Source organism: Nerophis ophidion, linkage group LG10, assembly GCF_033978795.1.
Source record: "Nerophis ophidion isolate RoL-2023_Sa linkage group LG10, RoL_Noph_v1.0, whole genome shotgun sequence".
In the NCBI taxonomy this organism is placed as follows: Eukaryota; Metazoa; Chordata; class Actinopteri; order Syngnathiformes; family Syngnathidae; genus Nerophis; species Nerophis ophidion.
Genome location: NC_084620.1, coordinates 52,003,589 through 52,019,677, shown reverse-complemented (window position 1 = coordinate 52,019,677; position 16,089 = coordinate 52,003,589). Strand labels below are relative to the sequence as shown.

General features: G+C 35.8%; 1 long non-coding RNA gene across 1 annotated transcript; it reads left to right on the top strand.

The window, feature by feature from the left end:
• The first annotated feature begins 202 nt into the window (after nucleotides 1-202).
• Nucleotides 203-15,610, top strand: LOC133559922 (uncharacterized). Its single transcript, XR_009808337.1, has 3 exons — nucleotides 203-296; nucleotides 4,836-4,923; nucleotides 15,217-15,610. It is a non-coding gene; the product is annotated as an uncharacterized LOC133559922 (long non-coding RNA).
• The last annotated feature ends 479 nt before the right edge of the window (nucleotides 15,611-16,089 follow it).

The window sequence follows — 16,089 nt, the reverse complement described above, 5'->3', positions numbered from 1 at the left end:
TATGGATCATGTTTTGTTTTGTCATGTTATGTTTTGATTTTGGACATTCAGTCACGTTTTGCACTTCCTGGTTTTGTTTGTTTCCATGCCAACCCATTAGTTTCCACCTGGTTCCCTTAGTCACGCCCCGATCCTCAGCCTCTCACACCTGCTTCTAATTACCACAGCAGTATTTAAGTCATTTGTTTTCCTTTCCTCGGCCTGGCTTCTTTACCTACTGGACTGTGTTGAACACTCCTGACCACGCACCTACCTTTTCCTCATGCCTTGCCACGCTGTTTGTTTGACAACGCCACGTAAGATTTCTTTGTTTATATGCCTCAGTGCTAGTTTTTGGTTTGCCATGTGCCTTTTATAGTATCTTCTTTTTGTTTTGGAGATAGTATTGCCATTGTGCTGTTTTTGTTCTAAGTTTTAGCATAGATTATTATCCGCCATCGAGCGCGCTTTTTGTTTTGCCTTTTTGTGTTATAGTGTATAAATAAAAAAAACATGTACTTACATTCACGTCTCGCCCGTTCAAATCATCCTTTGCGTAGCAGAAGCAAAATAAATCCATGTCACAGTCCTGACAAAAACACATTATGGGCAAAAGTAGACATTTTTTACAGAAAATGTGTGTATTAATTGTATAATATTATAACCAAAAATAGTCAATTTTCACAGAATGTGTGCGAATTTTATAAATGTAAGACATATAATGGGGGAAAAAAAGGCTCTCATTTTGTACAGACGATGTGTATTAATTGTATAAGTGTAAGACATATTATAGACAAAAATATATATATATTTTTACAGAAAATGTGTGTATGAATTGTATAATATTATGAACAAAAATAGTAAATTTTCACAGAATATTTGTGAATTTTATAAGTGTAAGACATATAATGGGAAAATATATATATATATTTTTTGTGTATTAATTTTATAAGTGTAAAAAATATCATTTGAAAAGTATGTTTTTTTTTATTCAGAAAATGTGTGAATTGTTGTATAAGTAAGTCATTTTATGAGTAAAAATAGGCTTTTTTTTTTTTTTTTTTTTTACAGAAAATGTATTAATCGTATAAATGTAGCATATAAGGGGCAAAAATAGGTATTTTTTTGTACTAATTGTATAAGTGTACAAAATATTATGCAGAAAAATAATATTTCTACAGAATATGAATTGTATAAGTGTAAAACGTATTACGGACAAAAGTAGACATTTTTTACAGAGAATGTGTGTATTTATTGTGTAATATTATGAACAAAAATAGTAAATTTTCACAGAATGTATGAATTATATATATGTACGACATATAATGGGAAAATAGTTTTTTTTTTGTTTGTTTTTTTACAGAAAATGTGTTAATTTTATAAGTTTAACAAAAAATAAGGTTTTTTTTGTACAGAAAATGTGTGAATTATTGTATAAGTAAGTCATTTTATGAGCAAAAATAGGCTTCTTTTTACAGAAAATGTATGTATTAATGGTATAAATGTAACATTATGGGCAAAAATAGGCATTTTATGAATGTACAACATATAATGGGGGGAAAAAATTTGCTTTTTTTTTTTTACATAAATGTGTATTAATTTTATAGTTTTAAGACTATAGTTTTATATATGTATAAAAAAAAAACCTCAAAATTGCACTCTAGTGCCCACTAGGAATAAAACACAGACAAAACTGCTTGTAACTTCCAGCAGGAATGTTGTAGGGACATGAAACAAAAACCTGTATGTAGGCATTGTATATAGCAGGGGTGCCCACACTTTTTCTGCAGGCGAGCTATTTTTCAATTGACCAACTCGAGGGGATCTACCTCATTTATATATATTATTTATATTTATTTATTTATGAAAGAGACATTTTTGTAAACAAGTTAAATGTGTTTAATGATAATACAAGCATGTGTAACACATATAGAAGTCTTTCTTTCATGAAGACAAGAATATAAGTCGGTGTATTACCTGATTCTGATGACTTGCATTGATTGGAATCAGACAGTAATGATGATAACGCCCACATTTTCAAATGGAGGAGAAAAAAAAGTTGTCCTTTCTGTACAATACCACATGAAAGTGGTTGGTTTTTGGCATCTAATTCATCCAGCTTCCATACACTTTACAAGAAAAACATTGGCGGCAAATTCCGTAGCTTGCTTGATTGACATTCACGGCACCCGAGGGTCTTGTGAGATGACGCTGGCTGCTGCCAGTTCATTATTATGAAAAAATGACAGAGAGGAAGGTCGAGAAACACTTTTTATTTCAACAGACTTTCGCGCCGTCCCTTCCGTCAAAACTCTAAAGGCTGACTGCACATTTCCTATCTTCACAATAAAAGCACATCACTTGTGCACGCCAGCTTTCCGAGACTCTGTATTTAGTTAGCGCAGGCAGCATGAAGCAGGGCTTTTACTGTGAAGATAGGAAATGTGCAGTCGGCCTTTAGAGTTTTGACGGAAGGTACGGCGAAATAAAAAGTGTTTCTCGCCTTCCTCTCGGTCATATTTTAATAATAATGATCTTGCAGCAGCCAGCGTCATCTCACAAGACCCTCCGGTACCGTGAATGTCATTTAAGTGGCGTCTTGGTGAAGATTGATGATCACTAATTTTTAGGTCTATTTTTTTTTAAAACCTGGCTCGAGATCGACTAACACACCCCCCGCGGTCGACTGGTAGCTCGCGATCGACGTAATGGGCACCCCTGGTATATAGGCATTGTTTTTACAGAAAATGTGTGTATTAATTGTATAATATTATGAACAAAAATAGTACATTTTCACAGAATATGTGTGAATTGTATAAGTGTAGGACATATAATGGGAAAAAATTGGCTTTTTTTGTACAGAAAATGTGTATTAATTGTATAAGTGTAACACATATCATGAACAAAAATAGTTTGATTTTATTTTACAGAAAATGTATTACTTTTATGAGCAAAATAGGCATTTTTTTGTATTAATTGTATAAGTGTATGGAATATTATGCAGAGTGAAGTGAAGTGATTTATATTTATATAGCGCTTTTCTCAAGTGACTCAAAGCGCTTTACATAGTGACACCCAATATCTAAGTTTCATTTAAACCAGTGTGGGTGGCACTGGGAGCAGGTGGGTAAAGCGTCTTGCCTAAGGACACAACAGCAGTAACTAGGATGGCACAAGCGGGAATCGAACCTGCAACCCTCAAGTTGCTGGCACGGCCACTCTACCAACCGAGAAATAATACATTTACAAAAATGTTTAATAATTGTATAATATTATGAAGAAAAATTGTGAATTTTCAAAGAATATGTGTGAATTTTATAACTAAGACATATAATGGGAAAAAATTTGCTTTTTTTTTTTTACATAAATGTGTATTAATTTTATAGTTTTAAGACATTGACAAAAATAGTTTTTGTTGTTTTTTTTGTACAGAAAATGTGTATTAATTGTATAATATTATAACCAAAAATAGTCAATTTCCACAGAATGTGTGAATTTTATAAATGTACAACATATAATGGGGGAAAAAAATTTGCTTTTTTTTTTTTTTTACATAAATGCGTATTAATTTTATAGTTTTAAGACATTGACAAGAATAGTTTGTTGTTTTTTTTGTACAGAAAATGTGTATTAATTGTATAATATTATAACCAAAATTAGTCAATTTCCACAGAATATGTGTGAATTTGATAAATGTACAACATATAATGGGGGGGAAAAAATGTGCTTTTTTTTTTTTTTTACATAAATGTGTAATAATTTTATAGTTGTAAGACATATTATTGACAAAAATAATTTTGTTGGATTTTTGTACAGAAAGTGTGTATTAATTATATAATATTATGACCAAAAATAGTCAATTTCCACAGAATATGTGTGAATTTTATAAATGTACGACATATAATGGGGGAAAAAATTTGCTTTTTTTTTTTTTTTTACATAAATGTATATTAATTTTATAGTTTTAAGATGTTGACAAAAATAGTTTTTGTTGTTTTTTTTGTACAGAAAATGTGTATTAATTGTATAATATTATAACCAAAAATAGTCAATTTCCACAGAATATGTGTGAATTTTATAAATGTACGACATATAATGGGGGAAAATATGTTTTTTTTTTTTTTACATAAATGTGTATTAATTTTATAGTTTTAAGACATTGACAAAAATAGTTTTTGTTGTTTATTTTGTACAGAAAATGTGTATTAATTGTATAATATAACCAAAAATAGTCAATTTCCACAGAATATGTGAGAATTTTATAAATGTACAACATATAATGGGGGGAAAAAATGTGTTTTTTTTTTTTTTTAAATAATTGTGTATTAATTTTATAGTTGTAAGACATATTGACAAAAATAATTTTGTTGGATTTTTGTACAGAAAGTGTGTATTAATTATAAAATATTATGACCAAAAATAGTCAATTTTCACAGAATATGTGTGAATTTTATAAATGTACAACATAAAATGGGGGAAAGAAATGTACTTTTTTTTTTTTTTTACATAAATGTGTATTAATTTTATAGTTGTAAGACATATTGACAAAAATAATTTTGTTGGATTTTTGTACAGAAAGTGTGTATTAATTATATAATATTATGACCAAAAATGGTCAATTTTTACGGAATAGGTGAATTTTATATATGTACGACATATAATGGGGATTTTTTTTTTTTTTTTTTTTTACATAAATGTGTATTAATTTTCTAGTTGAAAGACATATTGACAAAAATATTTTTTGTTGGGTTTTTTTGTACAGAAAATGTGTGTATTAAATGAATGGAAATCCCTTTCTTTAGCCTGGCTTAGTATTGTGTTTTATTGTTTCCCTGCCTCCCTTTCTCACCTCGCAGTCCAAAGTTCAACGCCAGGTTGCACTTGTCAGCCGCTCTTTCCATCCCTCCGCTTCGACAGCCATGGAAAGGTGAAGGTGGTGCTGGGGTAAGTACAATGATTAAGCATGAAAGCCAGCGCACAAAGCGAGGGAGAGACCAGTAATAGGTGGACATTTCCACTGAGAGCCGGCCTGCACTAACAGTCACACAAGGGGATTATTTGGGGCAAATTCAAGGGCATTTGTTGAGTCGGCCGGCCTCTGACCGTTCAAACTGATGTCGGTGTGAAAGCATCAATCTGTCAACTAAACCCCACTTGCCGGGTCAAAAGGCTTTCAACGTGGCGGCAGAAGACAAATAAAAAATAGAGCTTTCCATATTTCCTAAATAAGAAAGAGGGCTTTGAGTGAGCCTGAAAAGAGAAAATTGTCACCATTACCTTTGGGGAAGCAAAGGAGGTATGGCAACTAAAGGTGTATTATGACAAATTGAGGGTGGCCTGCATCGTTTTGCAGGATGGAGCTTTGTTGTCATGGAGAGTTTGCAGACGGCAGACCTTTTCTTTTTACACTCAATGCTTATTTTCTTTGTATTGGCTCATCAGCTGATGTAAACACTTCAAGTGCGCCAGCAGAGCAATAAATGCCGGCTTTACGTTCCCTCAACAAAAAAAAGTATAGGCTGAAGCTAAGAGCTTCTTATGCCGACGACGCTTTCCACGTTCACTTTGTACACGTCTAACAGAGGAAAGGAAAGAAAATTGATCTTCGGATAAAGAAACACCAGAAAGGACTCTAGAATGAAAATCTTAGTGCATGCATTAGTAAGCAGGTCAATACATGCATTTACCAATATACATATATACATTATATATATATATGTATATATATATATATGTATATATATATATATATATATATATGTATACACACATACCATTGTTCCAATGCACAATTGTGCATACACCTTTTCCCCCCCTATTCCTTCCCTTTCCTCTTTCCTTTCCATCCCTTTCTCCCCACATGGTGATGCATAATATAGTCAAGTATATGATTTTTGAAACAAGTAAAGCGAGAACGAATATAAAATACAAATGTATTACAGTTTTAGGAGTTAAGTGTTGGAATAAGCTCAGGGATGAGCTGAAGACATGCACTTCTTTGGTAAGGTTTAAGGAAAGCATGAAAAGGTGAAATAATTGAATATTATAAAATATAGTAACAATTACTTTCATCCCATTGATGTTTTGTTTTTTTTAACTTTGTGGTTCCAGGCCATTTAATTTTCAGTGAAGGTATAGGATCGGCAAAGTTTACCTATAACCTGTACTATAAAACTGATCACCCGAAATGGTTGGTTGATTTGATTGATTATATGACTGAAATAAAATGATTTCATTCATTCAAGTAGAGAAGTATTGTATGAATGTGAACGACCTTTGCCGTCGTCGCTCGGGTTCCATGGACCACCCAGGAAGGACATCGCTTTTGCATGTTTGACTCTTGTTTATTCTTTCGATAAAACAAGTTTGTCCGCGGTCGGGTCGCTTTTCAGCTCCTTCTCTCCTGCTTGCTCCTCGCTCTCTTTCAGCAGGCCGCGTAGTCGCTGTCTTCGGCTCGCTGTCTGTCTCTCTCGGTGGTCAGGTTCTGCTGCGGGTTCTCCTACTCTTTCTGCCCTGATCCCTCCTCCTTCTCCCCTTTTTATATACTGCGTGTCATGATGGTGTAGAGTCACCCCAGGGATGCACGAGGACCAGACAGGCAGGAATAGCATGTAAGACTTGATTTAATATATAAAAAAATAAAAGAATACTGATACTAAAGGCAAAATAAAGCGCATGCCTATGCACGAGAAGCTAACGCTAAACTTGGCATGTGACAAAATCCAAAATGTGACGTGCTGAGCACACGTGAAGCTAAAACGAGACTTAGCACATGTACAGAATAAGGGATAATACCAACGTGAGAGTTGAATAAAGCAAACAACGGACCAAGAACGAACAAAGGGAGCGGGCAGGCTTAAAGGGGAACATTATACCAATTTCAAAAGGGTTAAAAACAATAAAAATCAGTTCCCAGAGGCATGTTGTATTTTTTGAAGTTTTTTTCAAAAATTTACCGGTCTCCGAATATCCCTAAAGTAAGCTTTAAAGTTCTTTATTTTCGCTATTTGCGATGCCACTATCCATTTCCCTGTGACGTCACACAGTGTTGCCAATGTAAACAAACAATGGCGAAGATAAAGCGACATTAGCTCGGATTCAGACTCGGATTTCAGCGGTTTAAGCGATTCAACAGATTACGCATGTTTTGAAACGGATGGTTGGAGTATGAAAGTATTGAAGAAGAAACTGAAGCTATTGAGCGAATAGCTATTGACGCTATTCATAGCCATAGCATGGCCGAATAGCTGCGTTAGCATCGCTGGTAAAATGTGCGGACCAAACGATCAGGACTTTCGCATCTTGTGACACTGGAGCAACTTAAATCCGTCGATTGGTAAGTGTTTGTTTTTTTCCGCATTAAATGTGGGTGGAAGGAACCGTGATATAGTTGCAAATGCATCTGCAGGTTATCCATACATCTCTGTGCCATGTCTGCTTTAGCACCGCCGGTATATAGCATGTTAGCATCGATTAGCGTAGCATGTTAGCATCGATTAGCTGGCAGTCAACATCAACAAAACTCACCTTTGTGAATTCATTGACTTTATAGTTGCAAATGCATCTGCAGGTTATCCATACATCTCTGTGCCATGTTTGCTTTAGCACCGCCGGTAAATAGCATGTTAGCATAGATCAGCGTAGCATGTTAACATCGATTAGCTGGCAGTCACGCTGCGACCAAATATGTCTGATTAGCACATAAGTCAACATCAACAAAACTCACCTTTGTGATTTCGTTGACTTTATTGTTGAAAATGCATCTGCAGGTTATCCATACATCTCTGTGCCATGTCTGCTTTAGCACCGCCGGTAAATAGCATGTTAGCATCGATTAGCATAGCATGTTAGCATCGATTAGCTGGCAGTCAACATCAACAAAACTCACCTTTGTGAATTCATTGACTTTATAGTTGCAAATGCATCTGCAGGTTATCCATACATCTCTGTGCCATGTTTGCTTTAGCACCGCCGGTAAATAGCATGTTAGCATAGATCAGCGTAGCATGTTAGCATCGATTAGCTGGCAGTCACGCTGCGACCAAATATGTCTGATTAGCACATAAGTCAACATCAACAAAACTCACCTTTGTGATTTCGTTGACTTTATTGTTGAAAATGCATCTGCAGGTTATCCATTCATCTCTGTGTCATGTCCGTCATCGCCGGTAAAATGTGGAGACACTTTGGTACATTCAATGGGGGTCTGGCGGCAGACACTTTCGCATCTTCGGGCCAGTGGTGCAACTTGAATCCCTCCCTGTTAGTGTTGTTACACCCTCCGACAACACACCGACGAGGCATGAGGTCTCCAAAGTTCTAAAAAATAGTCGAAAAAACGGAAAATAACAGAGCTGAGACCCGGTGATTGCAATGTGTTGAAGATGAAAAGGGCGGCTGTATTACCTCGGTGACGTCACGTTCTGATGTCATCGCCAAAAGAGCCATAGACAGAAAGGCGTTTAATTCGCCAAAATTCACCCATTTAGAGTTCGGAAATCGGTTAAAAAAATATATGGTCTTTTTTCTGCACCATCAAGGTACATATTGACGCTTACATAGTGGTGATAATGTTCCCCTTTAAATACAGAAACAATAATCAGAACACAGGTGCGCCTAACAAACAAGGGCAGGTGGGACAAATGAGAAAGCATGGAAACAAGATAAAACAGGAAGTGCAAAAACTAAGAACAGGAAGAGTCCAAAATGATTGACAAAAGGACTCCGAAACCAAAACCATATGCGAGGAGATATGTTGATTTTCTGCCGGTGCGCGATCCATCCATCCATCCATCCATCTTCTTCCGCTTATCCGAGGTCGAGTCGCGGGGGCAACAGCCTAAGCAGGGAAACCCAGACTTCCCTTTCCCCAGCCACTTCGTCTAGCTCTTCCCGGGGGATCCCGAGGCGTTCCCAGGCCAGCCGGGAGACATAGTCTTCCCAACGTGTCCTGGGTCTTCCCCGTGGCCTCCTACCGGTTGGACGTGCCATAAACACCTCCCTAGGGAGGCGTTCGGGTGGCATCCTGAACAGATGCCCGAACCACCTCATCTGGCTCCTCTCGATGTGGAGGAGCAGCGGCTTTACTTTGAGTTCCTCCCGGATGGCAGAGCTTCTCACCCTATCTCTAAGGGAGAGCCCCGCCACACGGCGGAGGAAACTCATTTGGGCCGCTTGTACCCGTGATCTTATCCTTTCGGTCATGACCCAAAGCTCATGACCATAGGTGAGGATGGGAACGTAGATCGACCGGTAAATTGAGAGCTTTGCCTTCCGGCTCAGCTCCTTCTTCACCACAACGGATCGGTACAACGTCCGCATTACTGAAGACGCAGCACCGATCCGCCTGTCGATCTCACGATCCACTCTTCCCTCACTCGTGAACAAGACTCCTAGGTACTTGAACTCCTCCACTTGGGGCAGGGTCTCCTCCCCAACCCGGAGATGGCACTCCACCCTTTTCCGGGCGAGAACCATGGACTCGGACTTGGAGGTGCTGATTCTCATTCCGGTCGCTTCACACTCGGCTGCAAACTGATCCAGTGAGAGCTGAAGATCCCGGTCAGATGAAGCCATCAGGACCACATCATCTGCAAAAAGCAGAAACCTAATCCTGCGGTCAACCCCTCAACGCCTTGACTGCGCCTAGAAATTCTGTCCATAAAAGTTATGAACAGAATCGGTGACAAAGGACAGCCTCGGTGCGCAATCCACGCATCTGAAGTAGATTGCGGCGGCGGCGCTCCCGGTACTCTCCGCTCCGCCGCTTTCTCCGCCTCCTTGCCGCCATCTTGGGCAGGGCTCCAGCGTGCCCTGCCTTCCGTCGGCTCCGCCTCTCCACAATGAATGTATATAAAGAAGTGAGTCATGTATAGGTACCGTATTTTTCGGATTATAAATCGCTCCGAAGTATACGTCGCACCGGCCGAAAATGCATAATAAAGAAGGAAAAAAAACAAATAAGTCGCACTGGAGTATAAGTCGCATTTTTGGGGGAAATTTATTTGATAAAACCCAACACCAAGAATAGACATTTGAAAGTTAATTTAAAATAAATAAAGAATAGTGAACAACAGGCTGAATAAGTGTACGTTATATGACGCTTAAATAACAACTGAGAAGGTGCCTGCTATGTTAACCTAACATATTATGGTAAGAGTCATTCAAATAACTATAAGATATAGAACATGCTATACCTTTACCAAACAATCCGTCACTCCGAATCGATAAATCCCATGAAATCTTCTAAACAACTCTGCCAACTCCAAAGGTATGCTCCGCTTCCTCTTGTTTTCTGCTGCATATTTCACTACGTCCAGCTTGTAATCTGCAGAACATGATTTCCTTTTCCGGTGTCATTTTTGTTCAGCCCTTTTCAGTTTTTACAAGTTACCGCCAACGATGAAATGATCCATCTTAATAGCTACGGCAGTAGCACATAGCAGTTAGCGTTCCATGACCCACAATGCACTTCTGCCACGACCCTCCCCCGCCAAATTCGTATTGGTTGACGTGTGTGTGTGACGACCGCTGAGATTTTCTTTGTCTCTTCCGCGAATGAGATGAATAATATTTTTGGATATTTGACGGTAATGTGTTAAAAATTTCACACATAAGTCGCTCCGAAGTATAAGTCTTACCCTCGGCCAAACTATGAAAAAAAACTGCGACTTATAGTCCAAAAAATACGGTATACAAACATGATGTTCCACCAGCTCTTTAATTCCCATTGTGTATAAAAAAATGTCATTTTTGCCTCTTTGAGCTGTAATTTGACCCCTTTAAAATGCTTCAAAACTCACCAAACTGGACACACACATCAGGACTGGTGAAAATTGCGATCTAAAAAAAAAAACCTCAAAATTGCACTCTAGTGCCCACTAGGAATAAAACACAGACAAAACTGCTTGTAACTTCCAGCAGGAATGTTGTAGGGACATGAAACAAAAACCTGTATGTAGGCATTGTATATAGCAGGGGTGCCCACACTTTTTCTGCAGGCGAGCTATTTTTCAATTGACCAACTCGAGGGGATCTACCTCATTTATATATATTATTTATATTTATTTATTTATGAAAGAGACATTTTTGTAAACAAGTTAAATGTGTTTAATGATAATACAAGCATGTGTAACACATATAGAAGTCTTTCTTTCATGAAGACAAGAATATAAGTCGGTGTATTACCTGATTCTGATGACTTGCATTGATTGGAATCAGACAGTAATGATGATAACGCCCACATTTTCAAATGGAGGAGAAAAAAAAGTTGTCCTTTCTGTACAATACCACATGAAAGTGGTTGGTTTTTGGCATCTAATTCATCCAGCTTCCATACACTTTACAAGAAAAACATTGGCGGCAAATTCCGTAGCTTGCTTGATTGACATTCACGGCACCCGAGGGTCTTGTGAGATGACGCTGGCTGCTGCCAGTTCATTATTATGAAAAAATGACAGAGAGGAAGGTCGAGAAACACTTTTTATTTCAACAGACTTTCGCGCCGTCCCTTCCGTCAAAACTCTAAAGGCTGACTGCACATTTCCTATCTTCACAATAAAAGCACATCACTTGTGCACGCCAGCTTTCCGAGACTCTGTATTTAGTTAGCGCAGGCAGCATGAAGCAGGGCTTTTACTGTGAAGATAGGAAATGTGCAGTCGGCCTTTAGAGTTTTGACGGAAGGTACGGCGAAATAAAAAGTGTTTCTCGCCTTCCTCTCGGTCATATTTTAATAATAATGATCTTGCAGCAGCCAGCGTCATCTCACAAGACCCTCCGGTACCGTGAATGTCATTTAAGTGGCGTCTTGGTGAAGATTGATGATCACTAATTTTTAGGTCTATTTTTTTTTAAAACCTGGCTCGAGATCGACTAACACACCCCCCGCGGTCGACTGGTAGCTCGCGATCGACGTAATGGGCACCCCTGGTATATAGGCATTGTTTTTACAGAAAATGTGTGTATTAATTGTATAATATTATGAACAAAAATAGTACATTTTCACAGAATATGTGTGAATTGTATAAGTGTAGGACATATAATGGGAAAAAATTGGCTTTTTTTGTACAGAAAATGTGTATTAATTGTATAAGTGTAACACATATCATGAACAAAAATAGTTTGATTTTATTTTACAGAAAATGTATTACTTTTATGAGCAAAATAGGCATTTTTTTGTATTAATTGTATAAGTGTATGGAATATTATGCAGAGTGAAGTGAAGTGATTTATATTTATATAGCGCTTTTCTCAAGTGACTCAAAGCGCTTTACATAGTGACACCCAATATCTAAGTTTCATTTAAACCAGTGTGGGTGGCACTGGGAGCAGGTGGGTAAAGCGTCTTGCCTAAGGACACAACAGCAGTAACTAGGATGGCACAAGCGGGAATCGAACCTGCAACCCTCAAGTTGCTGGCACGGCCACTCTACCAACCGAGAAATAATACATTTACAAAAATGTTTAATAATTGTATAATATTATGAAGAAAAATTGTGAATTTTCAAAGAATATGTGTGAATTTTATAACTAAGACATATAATGGGAAAAAATAGGCTTTTTTTTTTTTTTTTTTTTTTTTTTACAGAAAATATAAGTGTACTAAGACCTATGGACAAAAATAGCTTTTGTTGGGGGTTTTTTCTACAGAAAATGTGTGTATTAATTGTGTAAGTGTAAGACATGTCATGGACAAAAATATGTATATTTTTTTACAGAATATGTGTGTATTAATTGTAGAAGTCTGAGTCTTATAATTTTAAAAATTGGCTTTTTTTTGTCCACAAAAAGTGTGTATTACTGTATAAGTAAAAATAGGCTTTTATTTATTTTATTTTTATTTTTACAGAAATGTATGTATTAATTGTATAAGTGTTACACATATTATGGGCAAAAATGGGCATTTTTTTGTATTAACATAAAATGGGGGAAAAATAGGCATTGTTTTACAGAAAATGTGTGTATTGTATAATGTTATGAACAAAAATTTTAAAATTTCACAGAATGTGTGAATTGTATAAGTGTAAAAACATATAATGGGAAAAAATAGGCTTTTTTGTATAGAAAATGTGTATTAATTGTAGAAGTGTAAGACATATGGACAAAAATAGTTTGATTTTATTTTACAGAATACGTATATATTAATTTTATGGGCAAAATACGCATTTTTTTGTATTAATTGTATAAGTGTATGGAATATTATGCAGATAAATAACAATATATTTACAAAAAAATATGTATTGTATAATATTATGAAGAAAAATTGTGAATTTTCAAAGAATATGTGTGAATTTTATAACTGACATATAATGGGAAAAAATAGGCTTTTATTTTTTTTATTTTTTTACAGAAAATATAAGTGTACTAAGACCTATGGACAAAAATAGCTTTTGTTGGGGTTTTTTTCTACAGAAAATGTGTGTATTAATTGTGTAAGTGTAAGACATGTCATGGACAAAAATATGTATATTTTTTTACAGAATATGTGTGTATTAATTGTATAAGTCTGAGACTTATAACTCCAAAAATGGGCTTTTTTGTCCACAAAAAGTGTGTATTGTATAACTAAAAATAGGCTCTTTTTTTTTTTTTTTTTTACAGAAAATGTATGTATTAATTGTATGAGTGTAACACAAATTATGGGCAAAAATATAAGTATAAAACATAAAATGGGAAAAAATAGGCATTGTTTTACAGAAAATGCGTGTAATTGTATAATGTTATGAACAAAAATTGTCAATTTTCACGGAATATGTGTGAATTTTATAAGTGTAGGACATATAATGGACAAAAATAGTTTGATTTTATTTTACAGAATATGTATATATTAATTTTATGGGCAAAATAGGCATTTTTGTATTGTATAAGTGTACGGAATATTATGCAGAGAAATAACAATATATTTACAAAAAAATATGTATTGTATAATATTATGAAGAAAAATAGTGAATGTTCAAAGAATATGTGTGAATTTTATAATTAAGACATATAATGGGAAAAAATAGGCTTTCCTTTTCTTTTTTTTTTCTACAGAAAATGTGTGTATTTGTGTAAGTGTAAGACATGTCATTGACAAAAATATGTAATTTTTTTTACAGAATATGTGTGTATTAATTGTGTAAGTCTGAGACTTATAATTTGAAAAATTGGCTTTTTTGTCCACAAAAAGTGTGTACTATTGTATAAGTAAAAATGGGCTTTTTTTTTTTTTTTTACAGAAAATGTATGTATTAATTGTATAAGTGTAACACATATTATGGGCAAAAATAAGCATTTTTTTGTATTAATTGTATAAGTATAAAACATAAAATGGGAAAAAAATAGGCATTGTTTTACAGAAAATGTGTGCATTAATTGTATGTTATGAACAAAAATTGTAAATTTTCACAGGATATGTGTGAATTTCATAAGTGTAAGACATGTAATGGGAAAAAAATTTGCTTTTTTTTATACAGAAAATGTGTTTTAATTGTATAAGTGTAACACATATGGACAAAAATAGCTTGATTTTTTTTATGTGTGTATTATTGTATAAGTGTAAGACATATAATTGGAAAAATTGACTTTTTTGTACAGGAAATTTGTTTATTATTGTATAAGTGTAAGTCATTTTATAAACAAAAATGGGCTTTTTTTTACAGAAAATGTATGAATTAATGGTGTAAGTGTAAGACTTATCATGGGAAATATAGTCTTTTTTGTAACAGAAAAAGTGTGTATTGATTGTATAACTGTAAGACATAATGGGAAAAATTGTTTTGTTTTTTTGTTTATTTGTTTTTTTTTACACAAAATGTGTATAAGCAACACATTTAATGAGCAAGAATAGGCTTTGTTTGTGGGTGCATAGCATTATAGTGTTTCCCGCAGAAGTACAATCTATTTGTGGGGGCCGTGTAATGAAACCGTAATCGTCCAATTTGCATAATTGGCTTTGATGCATTTGCAAAAACGTGAGTAAAAACAGGAGGAGCAAAACGAATGTGTAATGTCGAACTCCAACTTTTTAGAGAAGAATATCTAGAGAGGTGCAGATAACAAAGTGGCTAGGTAGGCAACACTGCTCCCCTCCTGCTCTGTCTTCTTATTCTCTGGCAGAGCAGATGCATTTCTCGCACCGGCTACATGTCAGAGTGCATGTTTTGCCCAAACGTTGAGCCTTTTGTGGCCCGCGCTAGAGTCCCAGAGGAGGTCAACAAACATGGCTGTAAGTTCCACACTCCTCTCTGCCCTCAGGAGTCACACAGGAAGCCCCGTGTTGGACACTTCCTGTCGGCGCCAGGAACAATGACTTGTCCCAGGCCGTGACCTAGCCGCCGCGGCCATAAATCATCCACCTTGAAAACGGAGCAGGTGGTGACGGATTAACAAGGTAACGGCGCCGGCGTGGTCAAACGGTGCAAACCAAGTTTTTTTAAATAGCTGTTGTGCATACTCAATGTTTAGCACGCACGCGTCTATACCAACTTTTTGCTACTGGCACTGTTATGTATTTTGATGTTTTTCTAAACCAAGGGCACCGCAAAAAAAGGCATTTTTGTCTTAATTTGGATATAAAATGTTAGTGTACGTGAAACATATGTTTACTATTGTCATTTAGTCCTTCAATAAAATGTTGAACTTTGAACAACTTGTCTTTTACAAACCCCGTTTCCATATGAGTTAGAAAATTGTGTTAGATGTAAATATAAACGGAATACAAATAATTTTCAACCCATATTCAGTTGAATACACTACAAAGACAAGATATTTGATGTTCAAACTCATTAACTTTATTTTTTTTTGCAAATAATAATTAACTTAGAATTTCATGGCTGCAACATGTGCCAAAGTAGTTGGGAAAGGGCATGTTCACCACTGTGTCACATCACCTTTTCTTTTAAAAACACTCAAAAAACGTTTGGGAACTGAGGAAACTAATTGTTGAAGCTATAAAAGTGGAATTCTTTCCCATTCTTGTTTTATGTAGAATTTCAGTCGTTCAACAGTCCGGGGTCTTCGCTGTCGTGTTTTACCATTCATAATGCGCCACACATTTTCGATGGGAGACAGGTCTGGACTGCAGGCGGGCCAGGAAAGTACCCACACTCTTTTTTTTTATATAGCCAT